Source organism: Mesocricetus auratus, unplaced genomic scaffold, assembly GCF_017639785.1.
Source record: "Mesocricetus auratus isolate SY011 unplaced genomic scaffold, BCM_Maur_2.0 contig_12443_pilon_obj, whole genome shotgun sequence".
Classification (NCBI taxonomy): domain Eukaryota; kingdom Metazoa; phylum Chordata; class Mammalia; order Rodentia; family Cricetidae; genus Mesocricetus; species Mesocricetus auratus.
Genome location: NW_024432949.1, coordinates 152 through 8,024, shown reverse-complemented (window position 1 = coordinate 8,024; position 7,873 = coordinate 152). Strand labels below are relative to the sequence as shown.

Sequence of the window (7,873 nt, the reverse complement as noted above, 5' to 3'; positions counted from 1 at the left end):
TTCTGTTTCCCAGACTCTCTGGCCATAGGATTGTAGGCTGGCACTCCCCAGATCTACGTCTAAAATCCATATATGCCAGAAGCTGTCTCCTGTACCAATTTGTTCAAGGGTACCACCCACTTTCTCTTCTAAGAGGTTCAGTGTGGCTGGATTTATGTTGAGGTCTTTGATCCATTTGGACTTAAGTTTTGTGCATGGCGATAAACATGGATCAATCCGCATTCTTCTACATGCCAGTCTCCAGTTATGCCAGCACCATTTGTTGAAGATGCTTTCTTTATTCCATTGTATATTTTTAGCTTCTTTGTCAAAGATCAGATGTTCGTACGTGTGTGGGTTAATATCCGGGTTTTCAATTCGATTCCATTGGTCTACCTGTCTATTTTGTGCCAATACCAAGCTGTTTTCAGGACTATAGCTCTATAATAGAGCTTGAGGTCAGGGATGGTGATGCCCCCAGACTTTGCCTTGTTGAACAGGGTTGTTTTGGCTATCCTGGGTCTTTTGTTTTTCAGGGAGGGAGACTCAAGACAACAAGACCAAGTTTCTCTTGTTATTCATTTTAACAAATCCTGTCAATTAGTAAATGTTCTGTAAACCATGATTATTTCTTGGAGGGTCTCATGAGCCACTCTTTTAATGTCAGCTGTCAGCAAATTGAGGCAAAGTAATCTCTGTGGTGTTTGGGGGCAGCCTGGTCAACACACACAGATCTAGAGAACAAGATTAATAAAATCAGCTGGGCAGTGGGTGCTGCCTGCCTTTAATCCCAGCATTTGGAAGTCAAAGGCAGTGGGATCTCCCTGAGATGTATATCTGCCTGATCTGCAGAATGAATGCCAGGACAGACTTCAAGGCTATGCAGAAAAACCCTGTGTTGAAATCCCCAAGAAGAATAATTAAGTCAATGAGATTAGGCTTCTAGGGTGGGGTAGAATCCTGAGTGGCACCAAAGGGTGTGTCAGGATGAAGAAATTGAGCATCTTCAGGTTAGGAGGAGACAAATAATGGGAGGAGCTTGGAGTCTCCTGTTTGGTAGAAGAGTAGAAGTTCAATACATAGTGAGTCCAGGAAAAGTGCAGCAACCTAGTGGTCTTCAGGTGAGTTGGTGACATGAATGAAGTGTGAATGTGGTGGAAGTGAGGAGAGGGTATCTTGGTTGAAGAAAGAGGACCATAGGGTAGGAAGAGTGTTGGGCAGCATTCTGGAGCTGGTATGTGTGCTGGAAGGTGTGGTGACTGTATGCCTTCTAGATAGTAGCTGGGTCAGGTATAACCTCAGGAAGTGTTTGTAAGTTTATCCCTTCAATGTGACCACCAAGGATCAGACACATGCAGGGATTGGGGCACAAGAGTGGGGAAGTGCAACTGAGTCCCCAAGGTGTGTGCCCAGCTGATATGCCATTGTCCACTCTCTACTACAAAATGAGGGGCCGGAGCCCACCACTGTGTAGGAAGCCTAGAGAAATTGATGGAGGATTCGACTTTTGAATCTAGGGACTGTTGGTCATCTTTTAACTATTTGCCTTTATTGCCAAGCACTCCGTTGTTGGAAGAATTCCCAATGTTACTTCCTGGTACCTTGGGGGCCACTGGGGAGCTCCAGATGGCCCAGATACATAGGGCAGAGTGTTGGCAACATGGAAGATATGAATGTCACTCAGGATTATCTAAGGCATAGAAGGCTCTTGCCCATCAAGAATCGGTAACCATGGTGCATATGTGGACCACACTTTCCATCCCAACACACAGGAGTCAGATGGAAGGGGAAACTCAGTGAGTTGTAAGTGTACCTGGTTCTATAGTGAGATCCACTATATAGAGGGAGCCTCTCTCAATTTAAAACATGAAAATGAATGTGTGAATGTATAAATAAATGAATTATGGATTGAAGGAACTGGGACAGAAAGAGGAAGATTAAGGGTCAGCTAGCTGAGTAGACATAATTTCCTGAGATGGTCACTGACCATTGATAGACAAATATATTAGGTCCCAGGGTTCCATGTTGTCTGAAGCCCCATGAGGATCCCTGAAGCCTCTATTAGTTTTACAGTATCAAACCAAATCATCACTGAATATATCTTCTCAGTAGAGAAAGACATCCTGTTCTGTGTCAGGGTTCCATTGGGAAGGGCTACAATCTGATGGAGGCTACCAGGTAGAGGTCTGCATGATGTTGGGCATAAAAAGTTGAGGACCAGTACCTGTCATAGGTGAATGTAAATTTAAGGTCATTTCCTTGGAGTGGAGCTTCAACACCAGTTGGACTCTGGGTTGGTGATAAGGTGGGTGGAGACAGAATTCTGTCCTTATTGAACTGACGAATGATAGAGAGGTAAGCACCTGGTGGCTTTATTGATTAAGATTATTAATCTGAGCCGGGCGTTGATGGCACGTGCCTTTAATCCCAGCATTCAGGAGGCAGAGACAGGTGTATCTCTGAGTTCGAGACCAGATACTTCCAGGACAGCCACCAAAGCCACAGAGAAAACCTGTCTTGAAAAATCAAAAAAATAATTAGTCTGATTCAGTAGGAGGCATTCATTCTCCAGTCAAGCTGAGCAGAGTCAGGAGTTTGAGGCTTAGTGTAGAGGTCGTGTGTGGATCAGTCCTTTCAGCCTGAAGTTTAGATTCTGTGGAGCAGATGATGTCTATGATTGGGTAATAACAATTACTTATACCTATATAAGAATTTGAAAATGGCAGAGGGAAATCACAAAGAGGAGGTCACTCCCCTGAACAATTTTCAATGTCACCAGGGAGAGGAATGAATGAGTGTCAGAGACAGCACATCTCTAAGCAACATGAATATGACAATCTGGAAGACCATGTCACGCTGACAGAATAACAGGAACCTCAGACATCCCTATCCAGTGTCTTCAAACCAACTGCCCAGTAGCATGGTCTGAACAGACTAGGAGAAGTAAGTTCTAGAATATCTAGTGCTGACTGTGAAGCAGATGCCCACAGCTGTTTTTCCTATTGTAACAACTCACTGTTTGGTTCTGGGGCACAGAATGATTCTGAGGATGAATATGGTGAATTTCTGCATCTACAGAGGGGCAAAAAAGTCAAACCTGGACTAAGCATTAAGCAGACAGCAAACAACACTGTCAGCCACCAATTAGAGCAGAATTGCATTATAGTGGGTGAAAATTGTCTTCTTTTTCCCAGAGAGTGGGCCTTTGGAAGCTCAGAACAATCCATCTGAAGACTCAGAGACAGATCTCTTGTCAAATCCTGGAGGGCCAGCTACTTCAGTATATGACCAGGTAATTGAAGAAGAGCACCGACTTGACCACCCATCCTTCCAGAATCTGAATCCACAGCCTCAGGAGAGAATAAACCAGGTCATGCCGCAAGAGTGACATTCAGAAGCAGAAATGGGCCCATTGTTCCAGTGCCATGATTTCCCAGAACCTGATTTTCCAAGGTCAGAACCCCAGCATTAGGGGATTTCAGGCCCTGCTTTTCCGGCTGACCCATCCTCTGGGAGGACTTGAAGATCAGCAGTTAGCAATTGGGGAAGACCCTGTGCCAGCTTTCCCCCTGCCAGGATCTCAGGAGGCCAAATTGGAAGCCATGTGGGGACAAGAAGCAGCTGAACTAGATCAAGACCTCGTTACATGGTTAGTGAAAGAAACAGAGGCAAGATTTCCAGATGTAGAAAATGGGTATGTTAAAGAGATCATTAATTTGAAGGATACCTACGATTTGAATGTACTTTGTAATTTTCTTCTGGAAAACCCAGATTATCCAAAGAGAGAAGATGGAATTATTATCCAGTCCAGCACCAGCCTGCTTGCCAGGCAGGATGAGGTGAAGGTGCCTAAAGTAGACTTTTTTGACTATTCCCAGCTGACTCCACTTGACCAGCGATGCTTCCTCCAAGCTGCTGACCTCTTGTTGGCTGACTTCAAGATGCTCAGCAGCCATGACATCAAGTGGGCCCTACATAAGCTCAAAGGACACTATGCAATCACTCGAAAGGCCCTTTCTGATGCCATTCAAAAATGGCAGGAGCAGTCACCCGATGCCAATGGAAAATGGAAAAAGAGGAAAGAAATGAATCAGGATTCTTTCATACATTTCAAATTTGAGCAAGGTAACATAAAAATAGAAAAGAGGATGTTCTTTTTGGCAAACAAGCGTCGGCACTATAGATCCTATGACCAGAAAGAACTCCTTCCAGCTGTGCAGCAAGAGCAGGAATTCTATGAGCAGAAAATCAAGGAGAAGGCAGAGGGTGAAGACTTTTTGCTTACCCTACAGATGAATGCAGAACCATATGAAAAGGATGGACACTTGATTGAGTGTGGTTGCTGCTATGAGGAGATTCCTTTTGAGAGGCTGACACAGTGCTCCGATGCTCACTTGTTCTGCAAAGAATGTCTCATCAGATATGCCCAAGAGGCAGTGTTCGGGTCTGGAAAGTCAGAACTCAGCTGCATGGAAGGCAGCTGCACATCTTTCTTCCCAACCAGTGAACTGGAGAAGGTGCTCCCCCAGAACATCCTGTGCAAATACTATGAACGGAGAGCTGAAGAAGAAGTCACTGCAGCCTGTGCTGATGAGCTGGTCAGGTGCCCCTCTTGTGGTTTCCCTGCTCTGTTGGACAGGGAAGTGAAGAGGTTCAGCTGCCCTAATCCTCGCTGCCTGAAGGAGACCTGTAGGAAGTGTCAGGGACTCTGGAAAGAGCATTCTGGTCTCACCTGTGAAGAGCTGGCGGAAAAGGATGACATCAAGTACCGGACATCTATTGAAGAAAAAATGGCTGCTGCTCGCATTAGAAAATGCCCCCAGTGTGGGACTGGCCTCATCAAATCAGAAGGCTGTAACCGGATGACTTGCCGCTGTGGTACCCAGATGTGCTATCTCTGTCGAGTTTCTATTAATAGCTATGACCATTTCTGCCAGCATCCTCGCCGTCCAGGAGCCCCCTGCCAGAAATGTTCTAAGTGCTCCCTCTGGACGGACTCCACTGAAGATGATGAAAAGCTGATTGAGGAAATCCAAAAGGAGGCTGAAGAGGAACAGAGAAGGAAGAATGGACAGAATACCTTCAAACTCATTGGTCCCCCACTAGAGAAACCAACCAAGAAATAAGAGGAAGTGGAAGGCCGGCCATGGCCTGCCCCACAGAACCCGCACCCACAGATGCCACCCAATGTCGTTTTACATGCACCTTTCTGCCTGACACCTGTGTGGCCTAGAATCAACACCTTCCCTGTAGGAGGAAGTCTGTATGCCGCCATTAAACATGTGACTTACTAGAGGCGCATACAGATTAGGTAATAAAAGGGTGGTTTACCACACCGCTAACCACACCCACTTTAGGCATGACTAAAGACGTATACGTACGTAGGCAGTGAACTACATCACTAACCAGGCCCACTTGTGGGCATGGCTAGGGGGCGTTACGGGGGAAGGCATAAAAGACAGCACACAGGAAGTCTCGCTTTCTTTTCCCGGAGTTCGACATGTAACGCCATGGGGTAGGAAGCCTGGAACTATTCTCTGGTAAGAGAAATACTTAGATTAACAATTATGGGGTAATTACTTAAGTCAGAGCAAGCCAGTAAGAAACAAGCAAAGGCCAACAGCTTCATAATTAATACAGCGTCTTGTGTGTTTATTTGGGGACTACAATGCGGCAGAGCCCAGGCGACGGGCTGGTGATAAACCAAAGCGGCTAGCAAAGAAAAAGCTTCTCTTTACACTTCCCCATCAACATAGGTTCTGCACCAGCACCCTACGGACCACCTCTGCCCAACGTTCTTGTCAACTACGACTTTGGCCACATGCATGTGGTCCCGGAGCACAACTTGCCCGTGCACTTTGGCCCATAGCCATGTCACCACTTCTGATACCTAAAGACCTTGTCCAGCCACACTGAGTCTTCCGATGACCCAGTCTCAACTTATTTGGGTGGAGTCTTGTCTTCCCTCTTAAGGGCAGCCTCTGTCCTCCTAGCCTTTACTTTGCAAGGTCCACTGATGCTTCAGGTCTACTCAGTTTCAAGGGCCTCTGAACACTATGGCACAAGTTCTGTTCTGTGATTAACGAGCTTAGCCCTGTTCACAATGTTTGACCTGAAGTTGTTTTGAGCTACTCATGAGCTACTCAAGGTTGTACCCTTCCTTGAGAAGTCAGGCTGCAAGTATTTGCCCAGGACTGGCAGCTGCTGAGAGCCAATTATATGAACACTTGACACCAGACAAAAGGGCCTTATTGCAATGTTGTCACTTATTGCTGGTCTACTCCTTTTCTTGGGGAGACCTCACTTGTCACCAACCTGTGATGGACCACATCTGTAAGGTGTCTTGGGTTTCCCTGGGTGTGCAAATAGCCTTGTGTGGCTCCTGAAGCTGTCACAGCAATAATCCTGACTGCTTATCTCTTCACTCATCAGTTAGCATGGGAAGCAGGCTGAGGCCCCAGCTCCAGGATGAGGTCAGCTGCCTTCCCTAAATTCACAAAGCTCCACCATGCTCCCACTGCCTGTGTCCTCTCTGGTCCTCACCTGGTCTCTGGATCCCTCTGACCTGTTTGTGGAGAAGGACTGGCCCCAGGTGGGTTTCTCATAAACCAAGTCAGTTTAAACTATTGTGTAAAAAGACTATCATAGGGAACTTGAATTTCATGTAAATAAATGTTTGTGAGTGCTAAATAAAGGATTTAGTCTAACATTTCTGAAAAGTTCCTGTCATGACCTCAAAGTCACTCTGTGATCCAGACTGTCCTTGAATTTATAATGTTCTTAGTACAGTATCCAAATAGTTGAGACTGTACATCTGTGGCCCTGGTCTGGCTCTTATGTGTCCTTTGACTAATAAGAGTATACAACCATTCTCCTTTGAACATCTAGAGACTCATGGAGCAATTTTGTCTATTATTACTGGATTATGTTTTCCTTTTAAGGCAGGGTCTCCTGAAGCCAAGGCAGGAGTTGGAGCTACTATGTAGTTAGTGTAGGCTGGCTTTCCCCTTCTGATCATATCTTCCTTCACCAAACAGGCCTGTTGACCCAACATGGAGTGTAGAAGCAATGGTCCTAACTTCTATAACCATTTAGCAAGTTAGCATTTAAATGTAAGGTTACAAATCTGAATAATTGTATCAAACTCCAATTTCTTGTAAAGTTTAGCAGTAAGAGGGCTGTACCTAAAGTCTCAGATTCATTACATACACAATCCTGTCACTCATATTCAGTTGGAAACAGTGATTAAACAATGTGGGGTCAATGCTAGTCACACATGTAATGCTAGCACTCAGGAGAGTATGGCATGGTGATCTCTTTGAGATTCAGGACTGTAGGGTCAATTTAATTAATTCCAGATTAGCCTAGGCTAATGGAGAAATCCTGCATTAACAACAAACCAATGAAAACAATTACGATTGCATTAGTAAGGACTCTCACAGGTGTGACTGAATTATGAGCGGCAGCAAAGGGTGGGTGTGGGTCATGGATGTGAATATCACTTGTTAGGGAGGAGCCAAAGAGTGGGTGGAGATTTGGGGCTTCCAGAAGATATTTAAGCACTGGCCCCTGGAGTAGTGGTCAAACAGAGAGGGATCTCAGCAAGGTGAAATGACCTACTGAGTTCTGGGAGAGTTGAGGTCTCAAGGAAGTGTGGGTATGATAGGTAGGTTGTAGGGGGCTGTCTTGATGTGGGGAAGAGGGAGCTAAAAGAGTGACAACCTTGGTAAGACCCTGGAGATTTATGCATGTTTGGAGTTTGAAAGTCACCCTGTTCCCAGCTTGATGGGTGGAAAGTCCCGTGAAAATTCAGGTGTTTGCAGAAAGGTCATGAAGTATCCCAAGACAAGATTCTTGGGGAGGGTCCTTACGCTGACATGCAGGTTCAATCTGC

General features: G+C 45.5%; 1 pseudogene; it reads left to right on the top strand.

The window, feature by feature from the left end:
- The first annotated feature begins 2,698 nt into the window (after positions 1 to 2,698).
- LOC121138414 lies at positions 2,699 to 5,850 on the top strand (annotated as a pseudogene).
- Positions 5,851 to 7,873: the final 2,023 nt, after the last annotated feature.